A 21,722-nucleotide genomic window follows, 5' to 3' on the forward strand; every position below is an offset into this window, starting at 1 on the left:
TTTATATACTGTAAATAATATATCAAAAGTACAGTAAATATATATTACATTCTGTACATAAAATATCAAAAAGTACACCAAATATGTGTTATATATACTGTAAATAAACTATCAAAAACTGCAGTAATTATATTTAATATACTGTACATAAAATATCAAAAATTACACCAAATGTATATTATTTACTCTAAATAAAATATCAAAAATTACAGTAAATATATCTTACACACCCTATGTAAAATATCACTATCTACACCAAATATATATTATATAATTTACATAAAATATCAAAGGGACACCAAATATATCTTATATACCGTACATAAAATATCAAAATTACAGTAAATATATTTCATATATTGTACATATAATGTGAACTAAAAGTACACCAAATACATTTTATATACTGTAAATAAAATATCAAAAAGTGCAGTAAATATATATTACACACCCTATGTAAAATATCACAAACTTCACCAAATATATATTATTTAATTTACATAAAATATCAAAAGGACACCAAATATATCTTCTATACTGTACATAAAATATCAAAATGTACAGTAAATATATTTCATATATTGTATATATAATATTAACTAAAAGTACACCAAATACATTTTATATACTGTAAATAAAATATCAAAAAGTACAGTAAATATATATTACATGCTGTACATAAAATATCAAAAAGTACACCAAATATGTGTTATATATACTGTAAATAAACTATCAAAACTACACTAATTATATTTAATATACTGTACATAAAATATCAAATATTACACCAAATATATATTATCTACTGTAAAGAAAATACCAAAAAGTACAGTAAATATATATTACACACCCTATGTAAAATATCACAAACTACACCAAATATATATAATATAATTTACATAAAATATCAAAAGGACACCAAATATATCTTATATACTGAACATGAAATATCAAAATGTACAGTAAATATATTTCATATATTGTACATATAATATTAACTAAAAGAACACCAAATACATTTTATATACTGTCAATAAAATATCAAAATATACAGTAAATATATATTACATTCTGTACATAAAATATCAAAAAGTACACCAAATTTGTGTTTTATATACTGTAAATAAACTATCAAAAACTGCAGTAATTATATTTAATATACTGTACATAAAATATCAAAAATTAAACCAAATGTATATTATTTACTGTAAATAAAATATCAAAAAGTACAGTAGATAAATCTTACACTCCCTATTTAAAATATCACAATCTACACCAAATATATATTATATAATTTACATAAAATATCAAAATGACACCAAATATATCTTATATAGTGTACATAAAATATCAAAATGTACAGTAAATATATTTCCTATATTGTACATATAACATTAACTAAAAGTACACCAAAAACATTTTATATACTGTAAATAAAATATCAAAAATACAGTAAATATAAATTACATACTGTACATAAATTATCAAAAAGTACACCAAATATGTGTAATATATACTGTAAATAAAGTAAAAACTACAGTAATTATATTTAATATACTGTACATAAAATATCAAAAATTACACCAAATGTATATTATATACTGTAAATAAAATATCAAAAAGTACAGTAAATATATATTACACACCCTATGTATAATATCACAAACTTCACCAAATATATATTATATAATTTACATAAAATATCAAAAGGACACCAAATATATCTTCTATACTGTACATAAAATATCAAAATGTACAGTAAATATATTTCATATATTTTATATATAATATTAACTAAAAGTACACCAAATACATTTTATATACTGTAAATAAATTATCAAAAATTACAGTAAATATATATTACATACTGTAAATAAAATATCAAAAAGTACACCAAATATGTGTTATATATACTGTAAATAAACTATCAAAACTACACTAATTATATTTAATATACTGTACATAAAATATCAAAAATTACATCAAATATATACTATTTACTGTCAGGAAAATACCAAAAAGTACAGTAAATATATATTACACACCCTATGTAAAATATCACAAACTACACCAAATATATATTATATAATTTACATAAAATATCAAAAGGACACCAAATATATCTTATATACTGAACATGAAATATCAAAATGTACAGTAAATATATTTCATATATTGTACATATAATATTAACTAAAAGTACACCAAATACATTTTATATACTGTAAATAAAATATCAAAATGTACAGTAAATATATATTACATTCTGTACATAAAATATCAAAAAGTACACCAAATTTGTGTTTTATATACTGTAAATAAACTATCAAAAACTGCAGTAATTATATTTTATATACTGTACATAAAATATCAAAAATTAAACCAAATGTATGTTATTTACTGTGAATAAAATATCAAAAAGTACAGTAAATATATCTTACACACCCTATGTAAAATGTCACAATCTACACCAAATATATAATATATAATTTACATAAAATATCAAAAGGACACCAAATATATCTTATATAGTGTACATAAAATATCAAAATGTACAGTAAATATATTTCCTAAATTGTACATATAACATTAACTAAAAGTACACCAAATACATTTTATACACTGTAAATAAAATATCAAAAATACAGAAAATATAAATTACATACTGTACATAAATTATCAAAAACTACACCAAATATGTGTAATATATACTGTAAATAAAGTATCAAAAATTACAGTAATTATATTTAATATACTGTACATAAAATATCAAAAATTACACCAAATGTATATTATATACTGTAAATAATATATCAAAAAGTACAGTAAATATATATTACACACCCTATGTAAAATATCACAAACTTCACCAAATATATATTATATAATTTACATAAACTATCAAAAGGACACCAAATATATCTTCTATACTGTACATAATATATCAAAATGTACAGTAAATATATTTCATATATTGTATATATAATATTAACTAAATGTACACCAAATTCATTTTATATACTGTAAATAAATTATCAAAAATTACAGAAAATATATATTACATATTGTACATAAAATATCAAAAAGTACACCAAATATGTGTTATATATACTGTAAATAAACTATCAAAACTACACTAATTATATTTAATATACTGTACATAAAATATCAAAAATTACACCAAATATATATTATTTACTGTACAGAAAATACCAAAAAGTACAGTAAATATATATTACACACCCTATGTAAAATATCACAAACTACACCAAATATATACTATATAATTTACATAAAATATCAAAAGGACACCAAATATATCTTATATACTGAACATGAAATATCAAAATGTACAGTAAATATATTTCATATATTGTACATATAATATTAACTAAAAGTACACCAAATACATTTTATATACTGTAAATAAAATATCAAAAGTACAGTAAATATATATTACATTCTGTACATAAAATATCAAAAAGTACACTAAATTTGTGTTTTATATACTGTAAATAAACTATCAAAAACTGCAGTAATTATATTTAATATACTGTACATAAAATATCAAAAATTAAACCAAATGTATATTATTTACTGTGAATAAAATATCAAAAAGTACAGTAAATATATATTACACACCCTATGTAAAATATGACAATCTACAACAAATATATATTATATAATTTACATAAAATATCAAAAGGACACCAAATATATATTATATACTGTACATAAAATATCAAAATGTACAGTAAATATATTTCATATATTGTACATATAATATTAACTAAAAGTACACCAAATACATTTTATATACTGTAAATAAAATATCAAAATGTACAGTAAATATATATTACATTCTGTACATAAAATATCAAAAAGTACACCAAATTTGTGTTTTATATACTGTAAATAAACTATCAAAAACTGCAGTAATTATATTTAATATACTGTACATAAAATATCAAAAATTAAACCAAATGTATATTATTTACTGTAAATAAAATATCAAAAAGTACAGTAAATATATATTACACACCCTATGTAAAATATCACAATCTACACCAAATATATATCATATAATTTACATAAAATATCAAAAGGACACCAAATATATCTTATATACTGTACATAAAATACCAAAAAGTACAGTAAATATATATTACACACCCTATGTAAAATATCACAATCTACACCAAATATATATTATATAATTTACATAAAATATCAAAAGGACACCAAATATATCTTATATAGTGTACATAAAATATCAAAATATACAGTAAATATATTTCCTATATTGTACATATAACATTAACTAAAAGTACACCAAATACATTTTATATACTGTAAATAAAATATCAAAAATACAGTAAATATAAATTACATACTGTACATAAATTATCAAAAAGTACACCAAATATGTGTAATATATACTGTAAATAAAGTATCAAAAACTACAGTAATTATATTTAATATACTGTACATAAAATATCAAAAATTACACCAAATGTATATTATATACTGTAAATAAAATATCAAAAAGTACAGTAAATATATATTACACACCCTATGTAAAATATCACAAACTTCACCAAATATATATTATATAATTTACATAAAATATCAAAAGGACACCAAATATATCTTCTATACTGTACATAAAATATCAAAATGTACAGTAAATATATTTCATATATTGTATATATAATATTAACTAAAAGTACACCAAATACACTTTATATACTGTAAATAAATTATCAAAAATTACAGTAAATATATATTACATATTCTGCATAAAATATCAAAAAGTATACCAAATATGTGTTATATATACTGTAAATAAACTATCAAAACTACACTAATTATATTTAATATACTGTACATAAAATATCAAAAATTACACCAAATATATATTATTTACTGTACAGAAAATACCAAAATGTACAGTAAATATATATTACACACCCTATGTAAAATATCACAAACTACACCAAATATATATTATATAATTTACATAAAATATCAAAAGGACACCAAATATATCTTATATACTGAACATGAAATAACAAAATGTACAGTAAATATATTTCATATATTGTACATATAATATTAACTAAAAGTACACCAAATACATTTTATATACTGTAAATAAAATATCAAATTACAGTAAATATATATTACATTCTGTACATAAAATATCAAAAAGTACACCAAATTTGTGTTTTATATACTGCAAATAAACTATCAAAAACTGCAGTTATTATATTTAATTTACTGTACATAAAATATCAAAAATTAAACCAAATGTATATTATTTACTGTGAATAAAATATCAAAAAGTATAGTAAATATATATTACACACCCTATGTAAAATATCACAATCTACAACAAATATATATTATATAATTTACATAAAATATCAAAAGGACACCAAATATATATTATATACTGTACATAAAATATCAAAATGTACAGTAAATATATTTCATATATTGTACATATAATATTAACTAAAAGTACACCAAATACATTTTATATACAGTAAATAAATTATCAAAAATTACAGTAAATATATATTGCATACTGTACATAAAATATCAAAAAGTACACCAAATATGTTTTATATATACTGTAAATAAACTATCAAAACTACACTAATTATATTTAATATACTGTACATAAAATATCAAAAATTACACCAAATATATATTATTTACTGTAAAGAAAATACCAAAAAGTACAGTAAATATATATTACACACCCTATGTAAAATATCACAAACTACACCAAATATATATTATATAATTTACATAAAATATCAAAAGGACACCAAATATATCTTATATACTGAACATGAAATATCAAAATGTACAGTAAATATATTTCATATATTGTACATATAATATTAACTAAAAGTACACCAAATACATTTTATATACTGTAAATAAAATATGAAAATGTACAGTAAATATATATTACATTCTGTACATAAAATATCAAAAAGTACACCAAATTTGTGTTTTATATACTGTAAATAAACTATCAAAAACTGCAGTAATTATATTTAATATACTGTACATAAAATATCAAAAATTAAACCAAATGTATATTATTTACTGTAAATAAAATATCAAAAAGTACAGTAAATATATATTACACACCCTATGTAAAATATCACAATCTACACCAAATATATATCATATAATTTACATAAAATATCAAAAGGACACCAAATATATCTTCTATACTGTACATAAAATATCAAAAACTACAGTAAATATATTTCATATATTGTACATATAATATTAACTAAAAGTACACCAAATACATTTTATATACTGTAAATACATTATCAAAAATTACAGCAAACATATATTACATACTGTACATAAAATATCAAAAAGTACACCAAATATGTGTTATATATACTGTAAATAAACTATCAAAACTTCACTAATTATATTTAATAAACTGTACATAAAATATCAAAAATTACACCAAATGTATATTATATACTGTAAATAAAATACCAAAAAGTACAGTAAATATATATTACACACCCTATGTAAAATATCACAAACTACACCAAATATATATTATATAATTTACATAAAATATCAAAAGGCCACCAAATATATCTTCTATACTGTACAAAAAATATCAAAAAGTGCAGTAAATGTATTTCATATATTGTACATATAATATTAACTAAAAGTACACCAAATACATTTTATATACTGTAAATACTATATCAAAAAGTACAGTAAATATATATTACATGCTGTACATAATATATCAAAAAGTACACCAAATATGTGTTATATATACTATAAATAAACTATCAAAACTACAGTAATTATATATAATATACTGTACATAAAATATCAAAAATTATACCAAATGTATATTATATACTGTAAATAAAATATCAAAAAGTACAGTAAATATATATGACACTCCCTATGTAAAATATCACAAACTACACCAAATATATATTATATAATTGACATAAAATATCAAAAGGACACCAAATATATCTTATGTACTGTACATAAAATATCAAAATGTACAGTAAATATATTTCGTATATTGCACATATAATATTAACTGATAGTACACCAAATACATTTTATATACTGTAAATAAAATATCAATTAGTACAGTAAATATATATTACATACTGTACATAAAATATGAAAAAGTACACCAAATATGTGTTATATATACTGTAAATAAACTATCAAAACTACACTAATTATATTTAATATACTGTACATAAAATATCAAAAATTACACCAAATATATATTATTTACTGTAAATAAAATATCAAAAAGTACAGTAAATATATATTACACACCCTATGTAAAATATCAGAAACTACACCATATATATATTATATAATTTACATAATATATCAAAAGGACGCCAAATATACCTTATATACTGAACATGAAATATCAAAATATACAGTAAATATATTTCATATATTGTATATATAACATTAACTAAAAGTACACCAAATGAATTTTATATACTGTAAATAAAATATCAAAAAGTACAGTAAATATATATTACATAGTGTACATAAAATATCAAAAAGTACTCCAAATATGTGTAATATATACTGTAAATAAACTATTAAAAACTACAGTAATTATATTTATTATACTGTACATAAAATATCAAAAATTACACCAAATGTATATTATATACTGTAAATAAAATATCAAAAAGTACAGTAAATATATATTACACACCCTATGTAAAATATCACAAACTACACCAAATATATATTATGTAATTTACATAAAATATCAAAAGGACACCAAATATATCTTCTATACTGTACATAAAATATCAAAATTTACAGTAAATATATTTCATATATTCTACATATAATATTAACTAAAAGTACACCAAATACATTTTATATACTGTAAATAAAATATCAAAGTTACAGTAAATATATATTACATTCAGTACATAAAATATCAAAAAGTACACCAAATATGTGTTATATATACTGTAAATAAACTATCAAAAACTGCAGTAATTATGTTTAATATACTGTACATAAAATATCAAAAATTACACCAAATGTATATTATTTACTGTAAATAAAATATCAAAAAGTACAGTAAATATATCTTACACACCCTATGTAAAATACTACAATCTACACCAAATATATATTATATAATTTACATAAAATATCAAAAGGACACCAAATATATCTTATATAGTGTACATAAAATATCAAAATGTACAGTAAATATATTTCATATATTGTACATATAATATTAACTAAAAGTACACCAAATACATTTTATATACAGTAAATAAAATATCAAAAAGTACAGTAAATATGTATTACATACTGTACATAAAATATCAAAAAGTACACCATATATGTGTAATATATACTGTAAATAAACTATCAAAAACTACTGTAATTATATTTAATATACTGTACATAAAATATCAAAAATTAAACCAAATGTATATTATATACTGTAAATAAAATATCATCAAGTACAGTAAATATATATTACACACCCTATGTAAAATATCACAAACTTCACCAAATATATATTATAAAATTTACATAAAATATCAAAAGGACACCACTTATATCTTCTATACTGTACATAAAATATCAAAATGTACAGTAAATATATTTCATATATTGTATATATAATATTAACTAAAAGTACACCAAATACATTTTATATACTGTAAATAAATTATCAAAAATTACAGTAAATATATATTACATACTGTATATAAAATATCAAAAAGTACACCGTATATGTGTTATATATACTGTAAATAAACTATCAAAGACTACAGTAATTATATTTAATATACTGTATATAAAATATCAAAAATTACACCAAATGTATATTATTTACTGTAAATAAAATATCAAAAATTACAGTAAATATATATTACACACCCTATGTAAAATATCAAAAACTACACCAAATATCTATTATAAAATTCACATAAAATATCAAAAGGACACCAAATATTTATTATATACTGTACATAAAATATCAAAAAGTACAGTAAAGATATATTACACACCCTATGTAAAATATCACAAACTACACCAAATATATATTATATAATTTACATAAAATATCAAAAGGACACCAAATATATCTTCTATACTGTTCATAAAATATCAAAAATTACAGTAAATATATTTCATATATTGTACATATAATATTAACTAAAAGTACACCAAATACATTTTATATTCTGTAAATAAATTATCAAAAATTACAGTAAATATATATTACATACTGTACATAAAATATCAAAAAGTACACCAAATATGTGTTGTATATACTGTAAATAAACAATCAAAAACTACAGTAATTATATTTAATATACTGTACATAAAATATCAAAAATTACACCAAATGTATATTATTTACTGTAAATAAAATATCATAAAGTACAGTAAATATATATTACACACCCTATGTAAAATATCACAAACTTCACCAAATATATATTATATAATTTACATAAAATATCAAAAGGACACCAATTATATCTTCTATACTGTACATAAAATATCAAAATGTACAGTAAAAATATTTCATATATTGTATATATAATATTAACTAAAAGTACACCAAATACATTTTATATACTGTAAATAAATTATCAAAAATTACAGTAAATATATATTATATACTGTATATAAAATATCAAAATGTACACCAAATATGTGTTATATATACTGTGAATAAACTATCAAATACTACAGTAATTATATTTAATATACTGTACATAAAATATCAAAAATTACACCAAATGTATATTATTTACTGTAAATAAAATATCAAAAATTACAGTAAATATATATTACACACCCTATGTAAAATATCAAAAACTACACCAAATATCTATTATAAAATTCACATAAAATATCAAAAGTACACCAAATATTTATTATATACTGTACATAAAATATCAAAAAGTACAGTAAATATATATTACACACCCTATGTAAAATATCACAAACTACACCAAATATATATTATATAATTGACATAAAATATCAAAAGGAAACCTAATATATCTTCTATACTGTTCATAAAATATCAAAAATTACAGTAAATATATTTCATATATTGTACATTTAATATTAACTAAAAGTACACCAAATACATTTTATATACTGTAAATAAATTATCAAAAATTACATTAAACATATATTACATACTGTACATAAAATATCAAAAAGTACACCAAATATGTGTTATATATACTGTAAATAAACAATCAAAAACTACACTAATTATATTTAATGTACTGTACATAAAATATCAAAAATTACACCAAATGTATATTATTTACTGTAAAGAAAATACCAAAAAGTACAGTAAATATATATTACACACCCTATGTAAAATATCACAAACTACACCAAATATATATTATAAAATTCACATAAAATATCAAAAGGACACCAAATATATCTTATATACTGTACATAAATTATCAAAGGTACAGTAAATATATTTCATATATTGTACATATAATATTAACTAAAAGTACACCAAATACATTTTATATACTGTAAATTAAATATCAAAATGTACAGTAAATATATATTACATTCTGTTCATAAAATATCAAATAGTACAACAAATTTGTGTTTTATATACTGTAAATAAACTATCAAAAACTGCAGTAATTATATTTAATATACTGTACATAAAATATCAAAAATTAAACCAAATGTATATTATTTACTGTAAATAAAATATCAAAAAGTACAGTAAATATATCTTACACACCCTATGTAAAATATCACAATCTACACCAAATATATATTATATAATTTACATTAAATATCAAAAGGACACCAAATATATCTTATATACTGTACATAAAATATCAAAATTACAGTAAATATATTTCATAAATTGTACATATAATGTTAACTAAAAGTACACCAAATATATTTTATATAGTGTAAATAAAATGTCAAAATGTACAGTAAATATATATTACACACCCTATGTAAAATATCACAATCTACACCAAATTTATATTATGCAATTTACATAAAATATCAAAAGGACACCATATATACCTTATATGCTGAACATAAAATATCAAAATGTACCGTATATATATTTCATATATTGTACATATAATATTAACTAAAAGTACACCAAATACATTTTATATACTGTAAATAAAATATCAAATTGTAGAGTAAATATATATTACATACTGTACATAAAATATCAAAAAGTACACCAAATATGTGTAATATATACTGTAAATAAACTATCAAATCCACAGTAATTATATATAATATACTGTACATAAAATATCAAAAATTACTCCAAATGTATATTATTTACTGTAAATAAAATATCAAAAAGTACAGTAAATATATCTTACACACCCTATGTAAAATATCACAATCTACACCAAATATATATTATATAATTTACATAAAATATCACAAGGACACCAAATATATCTTATATACTGTACATAAAATATCAAAATTACAGTAAATAGATTTCATATATTGTACATATAATGTTAACTAAAAGTACACCAAATACATTTTATATACTGTAAATAAAATATCAAAAAGTACAGTAAATATATATTACACACCCTATGTAAAATATCACAAACTTCACCAAATATATATTATATAATTTACATAAAATATCAAAGGGACACCAAATATATCTTCTATACTGTACATAAAATATCAAAAGGTACAGTAAATATATTTCATATATTGTATATATAATATTAACTAAAAGTACACCAAATAAATTTTATATACTGTAAATAAATTATCAAAAATTACAGTAAATATATATTACATACTGTACATAAAATATCAAAAAGTACACCAAATACGTGTTATATATACTGTAAATAAACTATCAAAACTACACTAATTATATTTAATATACTGTACATAAAATATCAAAAATTACACCAAATATATATTATTTACTGTAAAGAAAATACCAAAAAGTACAGTAAATATATATTACACACCCTATGTAAAATATCACAAACTACACCAAATATATATTATATGATTTACATAAAATATCAAAAGGTCACCAAATATATCTTATATACTGAACATGAAATATCAAAATGTACAGTAAATATATTTCATATATTGTACATATAATATTAACTAAAAGTACACCAAATACATTTTATATACTGTAAATAAAATATCAAAATGTACAGTAAATATATATTACATTCTGTACATAAAATATCAAAAAGTACACCAAATTTGTGTTTTATATACTAGAAATAAACTATCAAAACTGCAGTAATTATATTTAATATACTGTACATAAAATATCAAAAATTACACCAAATGTATATTATTTACCGTAAATAAAATATCAAAAAGTACAGTAAATATATTTTACACACCCTATGTAAAATATCACAATCTACACCAAATATATATTATATAATTTACATAAAATATCAAAAGGACACCAAATATATCTTATATACTGTACATAAAATATCAAAATTACAGTAAATGTATTTCATATATTGTACATATAATGCTAACTAAAAGTACACCAAATACATTTTATATACTGTAAATAAAATATCAAAAAGAACAGTAAATATATATTACACACCCTATGTAAAATATCACAAACTTCACCAAATATATGTTATATAATTTACATAAAATATCAAAAGGACACCAAATATATCTTCTATACTGTGCATAAAGTAACAAAATGTACAGTAAATATATTTCATATATTGTATATATAATATTAACTAAAAGTACACCAAATACATTTTATATACTGTAAATAAGTTATCAAAAATTTCAGTAAATATATATTACATACTGTACATAAAATATCAAAAAGTACACCAAATATGTGTTATATATACTGTAAATAAACTATCAAAACTACACTAATTATATTTAATATACTGTACATAAAATATCAAAAATTACACCAAATATATATTATTTACTGTTAAGAAAATACCAAAAAGTACAGCAAATATATATTACACACCCTATGTAAAATATCACAAACTACACCAAATATATATTATATAATTTACATAAAATATCAAAAGGACACCAAATATATCTTATATACTGAACATGAAATATCAAAATGTACAGTAAATATATTTCATATATTGTACATATAATATTAACTAAAAGTACACCAAATACATTTTATATAGTGTAAATAAAATATCAAAATGTACAGTAAATATATATTACATTCTGTACATAAAATATCAAAAAGTACTCCAAATTTGTGTTTTATATACTGTAAATAAACTATCAAAAACTACAGTAATTATATTTAATATACTGTACATTAAATATCAAAAATTAAACCAAATGTATATTATTTACTGTAAATAAAATATCAAAAAGTACGGTAAATATATCTTAAACACCCTATGTAAAATATCACAATCTACAGCAAATATATATTATATAATTTACATAAAATATCAAAAGGACACCAAGTATATCTTATATAGTGTAGATAAAATATCAAAATGTACAGTAAATATATTTCCTATATTGTACATATAATATTAACTAATAGTACACCAAATACATTTTATATACTGTTAATAAAATATCAAAAATACAGTAAATATATATTACATACTGTACTTAAAATATCAAAAAGTACACCAAATATGTGTAATATATAATGTAAATAAACTATCAAAAACTACAGTAAATATATTGAATTTACTGTACATAAAATATCAAAAATTACACCAAATGTATATTATATACTGTAAATAAAATATCAAAAAGTACAGTAAATATATATTACACACCCTATGTAAAATATCACAAACTTCACCAAATATATATTATATAATTTACAAAAAATATCAAAAGGACACCAAATATATCTTCTATACTGTACATAAAATATCAAAATGTACAGTAAATATATTTCATATATTGTATATATAATATTAACTACAAGTACACCAAATACATTTTATATACTGTAAATAAATTATCAAAAATTACAGTAAATATATATTACATACTGTACATAAAATATCAAAAAGTACACCAAATATGTGTTATATATACTGTAAATAAACTATCAAAACTACACTAATTATATTTAATATACTGTACATAAAATATCAAAAATTACACCAAATATATATTATTTACTGTCAGGAAAATACCAAAAAGTACAGTAAATATATACTACACACCCTATGTAAAATATCACAAACTACACCAAATATATATCATATAATTTACTTAAAATATCAAAAGGACACAAAATATATCTTATATACTGAACATGAAATATCAAAATGTACAGTAAATATATTTCCTATATTGTACATATAATATTAACTAAAAGTACACCAAATACATTTTATATACTGTAAATAAAGTATCAAAATGTACAGTAAATATATATTACATTCTGTACATAAAATATCAAAAAGTACACCAAATTTGTGTTTTATATACTGTAAATGAACTATCAAAAACTGCAGTAATTATATTTTATATACTGTATATAAAATATCAAAAATTAAACCAAATGTATATTATTTACTGTGAATAAAATATCAAAAAGTACAGTAAATATATCTTACACACCCTATGTAAAATATCACAATCTACACCAAATATATATTATATAATTTACATAAAATATCAAAAGGACACCAAATATATCTTATATAGTGTACATAAAATATCAAAATGTACAGTAAATATATTTCCTATATTGTACATATAACATTAACTAAAAGTACACCAAATACATTTTATATAGTGTAAATAAAATATCAAAAAGAACAGTAAATATATATTACACACCATAATTAAAATATCACAATCTACACCAAATATATATTATATAATTTACATAAAATATCAAAAGGACTCCAAATATATCTTATATACTGTACATAAAATAGCAAAAAGTACAGTAAATATATTTCATATATTGTACATATAATATTAACTAAAAGTACACCAAATACATTTTATATAGTGTAAATAAAATACCAAAAATTACAGTGAATTTATATTACATACTGTACATAAAATATCAAAAAGTACACCAAATATGTGTTATATATACTGTAAATAAACTATCAAACCTACAGTAATTATGTTTAATATACTGTATATAAAATATCAAAAATTACACCAAATATATAATTTACTGTAAAGAAAATACCAAAAAGTACAGTAAATATATATTACACACCCGATGTAAAATATGACAAACTACACCAAATATATATTATATAATTTACATAAAATATCAAAAGGACACGAAATATACCTTATATACTGAACAAGAAATATCAAAATGTACAGTAAATATATTTCATATATTGTACATATAATATTAACTAAAAGTACACCAAATACATTTCATATACTGTAAATAAAATATCAAAAAGTACAGTAAATATATATTACATTCTGTACATAAAATATCAAAAAATTCACCAAATATGTGTTATATATACTGTAAATAAACTATCAAAAACTGCAGTAATTATATTTAATATACTGTACATAAAATATCAAAAATTACACCAAATGTATATTATTTACTGTAAATAAAATATCAAAAAGTACAGTAAATATATCTTACACACCCTATGTAAAATATCACAATCTACAGCAAATATGTATTATATAATTTACATAAAATATCAAAAGGACACCAAATATGTGTTATATATACTGTAAATATCAAAAACTACAGTAATCATATTCAATGTACTGTATATAAAATATCAAAAATTACACCAAACATAAATTAAATACTGTAAATAAAATATCAAAAAGGACAGTAAATATATACTACACACCCTATGTAAAATATCAAATATTACACCAAATATATATTATTTAATTTACATAGAATATAAAAAGGACACCAAATATATCTTATATATTGTACATAAAATATCAAAAAGTACAGTATATATATTTCATTCATTGTACATATATTATTAACTAAAAGTACACCAAATACATTTTTTATACTGAAAATAAATATCAAAAAGTACAGTAAATATATATTACATACTGTACAGAAAATATCAAAAAGTACACCAAATATGTGTTATATATACTGTAAATAAACTATCAAGAACTATAGTAATTATATTTAATATACTGTACATAAAATATCAAAAATTACACCAAATGTATATTATATACTGTAAATAAAATATCAAAAAGTACAGTAAATATACATTACACACCCTATGAAATATCACAAACTACACCAAATATATATTATCTAATTTACATAAAATATCAAGAGGACAGCAAATATAACTTCTATACTGTACATAAAATATCAAAAAGTACAGTAAATATATTTCATATATTGTATATATAATATTAACTAAAAGTACACCAAATACATTTTATATACTGTAAATAAATTATCAAAAATTACAGTAAATATATATTACATACTGTACATAAAATATCAAAAAGTAGACCAAATATGTGTTATATATACTGTAAATAAACAATCAAAAACTTCAGTAATTATATTTAATATACTGTACATAAAATATCAAAAATTACACCAAATGTATAATATTTACTGTAAATAAAATATCAAAAATTACAGTAAATATATATTACACACCCTATGGAAAATATCAAAAACTACTCTAAATATATATTATAAAATTCACATAAAATATCAAAAGGACACCAAATATATATTATATACTGTACATAAAATATCAAAAAGAACAGTAAATATATTTCATATATTGTACATATAATATTAACTAAAAGTACACCAAATACATTTCATGTACTGTAAATAAAATATCAAAAAGTACAGTAAATATATATTACATACTGTACATAAAATATCAAAAAGTACACCAAATATGTGTTATAAATACTGTAAATAAACTATAAAAAACTACAGTAATTATATTTAATATACTGTACATGAAATATCAAAAACTACACCAAATGTAAATTATTTACTGTAAATAAAATATCAAAGTACAGTAAATTCATATGACATACCCTATGTAAAATATCAAAAGCTACACCAAATATATATTATATAATTTACGTAAAATATCAAAAGGACACAAATTCTATCTTCTATACTGTACAAAAAATATGAAAAAGTACAGTAAATATATTTCATATATTGTATATATAATATTAACGAAAAGAACACCAAATACATTTTATATACTGTAAGTAAATTATCAAAAATTACAGTAAATATATATTACATACTGTACATAAAATATCAAAAACTACACCAAATATGTGTTATATATACTGTAAATAAACTATCAAAAACTACAGTAATTATATTTACTATACTGTTCATAAAATATCAAAAATTACACCAAATGTATATTATATATTGTAAATAAAATATCAAAAATTACAGTAAATATATATGACACACCCTATGTAAAATATCAAAAACTACACCAAATATATATTATATAATTTACATAAAATAACAAAAGGACACCAAATATATCTTCTATACTGTACACAAAATATCAAAAAGTACAGTAAATATATTTCATATATTGTACATATAATATTAACTAAAAGTACACCTAATACATTTTATATACTCTAAATAAAATATCAAAATTACAGTAAATTTATATTACATACTGTACATAAAACATCAAAAAGTACACCAAATATGTGTTATATATACTGTAAATATCAAAAACTACAGTAATCATATCCAATGTACTGTATATAAAATATCAAAAATTACACCAAATATACATTAAATACTGTAAATAAAATATCAAAAAGGACAGTAAATATATGCTACACACCCTATGTAAAATATCAAAAATTACACCAAATATATATTATATAATTTACATAGAATATAAAAAGGACACCAAATATATCTTATATATTGTACATAAAATATCAAAAAGTACAGTATATATATTTCATACATTGTATATATATTATTAACTAAAAGTACACCAAATACATTTTGTATACTGAAAATAAAATATCAAAAAGTACAGTAAATCTATATTACATACTGTACATAAAATATCAAAAAGTACACCAAATATGTGTTATATATACTGTAAACTATCAAACACTACAGTAATTATATTTAATATACTGTACATTAAATATCAAAAATTACACCAAATATATATTATATACTGTAAATAAATTATCAAAAAGTACAGTAAGTACACATTACACACCCTATGAAATATCACAAACTACACCAAATATATATTATATAATTTACATAAAATATCAAAAGGACACCAAACGTATCTTCTATACTGTACATAAAATATCAAAAAGTACAGTAAATATATTTCATATATTGTATATATAATATTAATTAAAAGTACACCAAACACATTTTATATACTGTAAATAAATTATCAAAAATTACAGTAAATATATATTACATACTGTACATAAAATATCAAAAAGTACACCAAATATGTGTTATATATACTGTATATAAACAATCAAAAACTACAGTAATTATATTTAATATACTGTACATAAAATATCAAAAATTACACCAAATGTATATTATTTACTGTAAATGAAATATCAAAAATTACAGTAAATATATATTACACACCCTATGGAAAATATCAAAAACTACATCAAATATATATTATAAAATTCACAAAAATATCAAAAGGACACCAAATATATATTATATACTGTACATAAAATATCAAAAAGTACAGTAAATATATTTCATATATTGTACATGTAATATTAACTAAAAGTACACCAAATACATTTTATATACTGTAAATAAAATATCAAAAAGTACAGTAAATATATATTACATAGTGTACATAAAATATCAAAAAGTACTCCAAATATGTGTAATATATACTGTAAATAAACTATCAAAAACTACAGTAATTATATTTACTTTACTGTACATAAAATATCAAAAATTACACCAAATGTATAATATATAGTGTAAATAAAATATCAAAAAGTACAGCAAATATATATTACACACCCTATGTAAAATATCACAAACTACACCAAATATATATTATATAATTTACATAAAATATCAAAAGGACACCAAATATATCTTCTATACTGTACATAAAATATCAAAATGTACAGTAAATATATTTCATATATTGTACATATAATATTAACTAAAAGTACACCAAATACATTTTATATACTGTAAATAAAATATCAAAAAGTACAGTAAATATATATTACATTCTGTACATAAAACATCAAAAAGTACACCCAATATGTGTTATATGTACTGTAAATAAACTATCAAAAACTGCAGTAATTATATTTAATATACTGTACATAAAATATCAAAAATTACACCAAATGTATACTATTTACTGTAAATAAAATATCAAAAAGTACAGTAAATATATCTGACACACCCTATGTAAAATATCACAATCTACGCCAAATATATATCATATAATTTACAGAAAATATCAAAATGACACCAAATATATCTTATATACTGAACAAGAAATATCAAAATGTACAGTAAATATATTTCATATATTGTACATATAATATTAACTAAAAGTACACCAAATACATTTTATATACTGTAAATAAAATATCAAAAGTACAGTAAATATATATTACATTCTGTACATTATATATCAAAAAGTACACCAAATTTGTGTTTTATATACTGTAAATAAACTATCAAAAACTGCAGTAATTATATTTAATATACTGTACATAAAATATCAAAAATTAAACCAAATGTATATTATTTACTGTAAATAAAATATCAAAAAGTACAGTAAATATATCTTACACACCCTATGTAAAATATCACAATCTACACCAAATATATATTATATAATTTACATAAAATATCAAAAGGACACCAAATATATCTTATATACTGTACATAAAATATCAAAATATACACTAAATATATTTCATATATTGTACATATATTAACTAAAAGTACACCAAATACATTTTATATACTGTAAATAAAATATCAAAAATACAGGAAATATATATTACATACTGTACATAAAATATCAAAAAGTACACCAAATATGTGTAATATATACTGTAAATAAACTATCAAAAACTACAGTAATTGTATTTAATATACTGTACATAAAATATCAAAAATTACACCAAATGTATATTATATACTGTAAATAAAATATCAACAGGTACAGTAAATATATATTACACACCCTATGTAAAATATCACAAACTTCACCAAATATATATTATATAATTTACATAAAATACCAAAAGGACACCAAATATATCTTCTATACTGTACATAAAATATCAAAAGGTACAGTAAATATATTTCATATATTGTATATATAATATTAACTAAAAGTACACCAAATACATTTTATATACTGTAAATAAATTATCAAAAATTACAGTAAGTATATATTACATACTGTACATAAAATATCAAAAAGTACACCAAATATGTGTTATATATACTGTAAATTAACTATCAAAACTACACTAATTATGTTTAATATACTGTACATAAAATATCAAAAATTAAACCAAATGTATATTATTTACTGTCAGGAAAATACCAAAAAGTACAGTAAATATATATTACACATCCTATGTAAAATATCACAAACTACACCAAATATATATTATATAATTTACATAAAATATAAAAAGGACACCACATATATCTTATATACTGAACATGAAATATCAAAATGTACAGTAAATATATTTCATATATTGTACATATACTATTAACTAAAAGTACACCAAATACATTTTATATACTGTAAATAAAAAATCAAAATGTACAGTAAATATATATTACATTCTGTACATAAAATATGAAAAAGTACACCAAATTTGTGTTTTATATACTGTAAATAAACTATCAAAAACTGCAGTAATTATATTTAATATACTGTACATAAAATATCAAAAATTAAACCAAATGTATATTATTTACTGTAAATCAAATATCAAAAATTACAGTAAATATATCTTACACACCCTATGTAAAATATCACAATCTACACCAAATATATATTATATAATATACATAAAATATCAAAAGGACACCAACTATATCTTCTATACTGTACATAAAATATCAAAATGTACAGTAAATATATTTCATATATTGTACATATAATATTAACTAAAAGTACACCAAATACAATTTATATACAGTAAATAAAATATCAAAAATACAGTAAATATATATTACATACTGTACATAAAATATCAAAAAGTACACCAAATATGTGTAATATATACTGTAAATAAACTATCAAAAACTACAGTAATTATATTTAATATACTGTACATAAAATATCAAAAATTACACCAAATGTATATTATATACTGTAAATAAAATATCATCAAGTACAGTAAATATATATTACACACCCTATGTAAAATATCACAAACTTCACCAAATATATATTATATAATTTACATAAAATATCAAAAGGACACCAAATATATCTTCTATACTGTACATAAAATATCAAAATGTACAGTAAATATATTTCATATATTGTATATATAATATTAACTAAAAGTACACCAAATACATTTTATATACTGTATATGAATTATCAAAAATTACAGTAAATATATATTACATACTGTACATA

This window comes from Pan paniscus, chromosome 22, assembly GCF_029289425.2.
Source record: "Pan paniscus chromosome 22, NHGRI_mPanPan1-v2.0_pri, whole genome shotgun sequence".
In the NCBI taxonomy this organism is placed as follows: Eukaryota; Metazoa; Chordata; class Mammalia; order Primates; family Hominidae; genus Pan; species Pan paniscus.